Source organism: Anneissia japonica, unplaced genomic scaffold (assembly GCF_011630105.1).
Source record: "Anneissia japonica isolate Jap-2015-1 unplaced genomic scaffold, ASM1163010v1 scaffold1537_len634075_cov158, whole genome shotgun sequence".
Lineage (NCBI taxonomy): Eukaryota > Metazoa > Echinodermata > Crinoidea > Comatulida > Comatulidae > Anneissia > Anneissia japonica.
The window spans coordinates 399,233-402,196 of record NW_022723531.1 but is presented as its reverse complement, the minus strand read 5'-3'; positions in this window follow the sequence as shown (position 1 = coordinate 402,196).

Genomic DNA, 2,964 nt, shown 5'->3' with positions numbered 1-2,964 from the left:
GAAAAAGAAAAAAATGATAGCCCAGAATGCCTCAAATGTTATGTTCGGGCGTCTAGAACACAAAAATTTCGCGGGGCCATGCCCCGGACCCCCTACGACAGTGTTGTCTCAATCAGCCCAACTTTCGGGCCCCTTCCGGCTCCCCCTTTTGGACATTTCTGGATCCGCCCCTGTAAGTAGGAGGCATAGGTAGAGGAAAACAAGACAGACCTGCCTAGTGCTCTAGTACAATGTAGTGGTAGAGCCCACTTGTCATTAGCTAGACCTAGCCGCCTAGCTAGGATCGGAGGAGGAGTGTGTACAGTATAGTATTCGTACTAACTACTACTAGGCCTAGGGCCTAGGCCCTAGTCACGATTAAGAAGAAACATGAATATAGTAATGCTTCAAGTGCAAATAAGTACTGTACAGCTACTTACTATCAAGTTGTTTTGAAAGTGTATGAATGGTTACTTCCCCTATTCGACTCAACCAAAGACTTTGACGAAAGAACTTATAGCTATTTATTTAATATCTTTGCTTTGACCAAAGAACTTAACTTACTTGGGGATTTCCCTTCTAATAGCGTCCTCTACGATAAGGCCAAATAAAATAAATTGTTTGCCGTTCTCTTTTTTAAAAAAAGGGGCGGGTGGAAAAACTTTTTATTTATTTATTTATTATTTTTTCTAAATACCCATCAGATGGAATAAAAATACCCCACAGATGTCTAGAATAGCTATATCTTACATCAGGCAATAACTTTAGACTAATTTGTATTTGTATTTGGTGCTTAATTATATCCTTGTTATTTTATATTTATTACTGTATGTTGTTAACGCTTGTAACACTACCAGTGGAACGTAATTTCTGGATTTTTCAGACAATATAATTATCTTGAATCTTGAATCAACATTAGCCTACTAATTTAGGCCTACATAGGCTATTATTTTAGTCTTTTTTCAAATGTTTATGTTCCTTGATAATATAGAAGATAAATTTCATTTATTCATTTATTTGAGAATTTATTCTTTACATTAAATATATTTACAAGGACCAATGTTTTATTTTCTGAGAAGAATACATTATATTATTTACATTAAGTTATTGTGGTTGTTTAATCTATATTATTGCGGTCTGTTTTGGCTATTCTCAACTTTTCAATTCAATTTTATTTGCTACAAATGCCATCAAGAGCAATTATCAGCAGCAATATAGACAACAAGATAATAACACAATAATTAAATAAAAGGATTTTAAAGGACCAATCAAATTGTATTTAAAATTAAATTAAATTATTGCTTGCTTAATATCAGAAGTAGTGGCGGAGGATGGGTCAATGTTTAGAGTATAACTTAGGGATAGTGAATAAGAAAGGAGAGGGCTTTGAAATCTAGACGTTTTTGCATTAAATCGGGAGATGGGATGATTGACGGTTTCCTAGAAAACAAAGTTGTGTTTAACATATATTGTTGATGATGGCTTCAGAAACAAAAGAAGCATATATAAAATAAAAACTTTCCAGTGGAGGGCCATTGATCCCCTCCAAATTACTCTACACATCAACTTCTTCTTTTTTTTTTCTTTTTTTTGCCAAGGCGTTTATCTGGACTGCACCACCTCAACATAGAACCTTTTGATCCTCTGTAAAGTATATGCCTGAAAAATGTTTGAAATGAACTGTATAAATGGAAAAAACGAATATGATGTTATGCCAAAAACAAATGTTAATAAAAGTTTGTGATAACAATCTTCACTACGATGGTGGTGTGATGATGCGGAATTTTACTATACAAAAGTGTCATTTCTGGCCCGCCTGGAAGTACTGTTTCTTCAAATTTTCGAATTCTCTTCCTCCCCCCACTCTACTTTTCAAAAAAGATCTTTGCCCTTGCTCTGGCCACATTTATGTTGGGCTTATTTTTATGTCATTATACCTTCCACCACTCAACTATTCCACCGCCTGAATGTCTTCATCATTAATCCCCATCGCCATACACGGCAACTCCTGAGAATGCAGGAAAGTGCACATCTCAGCTAGAACACACCCCACTGTTGACAATATAAATAAAATTACTGTAGTACTGTATTATGAGGGGACACCTTCGGGACCCATAAAGTGTCCACGTAAAGGATATTCCTGAATAGGGAACACCTATTAAGGGGGACGAGGGGACAAACGAAAAATATGAAATTGGCCCCTTAGTGTCATGCAATGAGGACACATTCTTAATGTAATTATATTATATATTCTTAATTATTATTCATAATGTTCTTAGGTTAGCTATAACTTTTTACACATGGACCCTAAAACAATCGTTACATCCCTGAATAGATTGAAAAATCAGTAGAGTCTGGTCATGATGACAGCTGGGGCGGATGCAGGGGGTGCGATCGCACCCCTCTTAATTGTAATTTAAAAAAAAAAAAAACTTGTATTCTATTGTTGATATATTATTTTTATCATTATGAACATACAGTGTAGTACCGGGAAGATTTTTTAAGTACGAGAGTGCAACTTCTGGGCATCTAGAGGTTCATATTCTCAAAATTTCCTCACCTCAGCCACAACTATGATGGGGCTGAGGTTGTGTGAACTCTCACACACTCCCTACCGCCAAGTCCTGCATCCGCCCCAGATATGACGTGAGTGGTTCATTTCGTAGAATCATAGAAGACAGCACTACAGCAAAAAAGACAGTACACAACATATACTATAATGTACCACATTTTAATCAACTTGTACAAAACAGAGAAAAAAGATACTACAAAATACATTTAACAGGTCTCAAAGCCTGTATTCACTTTATGTTTTTACATGCATGGTTAAGCAGGGATGTGGTTATGGTGGGCAGAGGTGCGCTGGGCCACCCACATTTGAGGTTTGCCACCCAGTTATGGCCATCCACCTCTTATTATTAACCTCCTTGCCCATCTATAAAAATAAAATGAATTAATTTGAAATTATCCCCCACCCACCCTTAA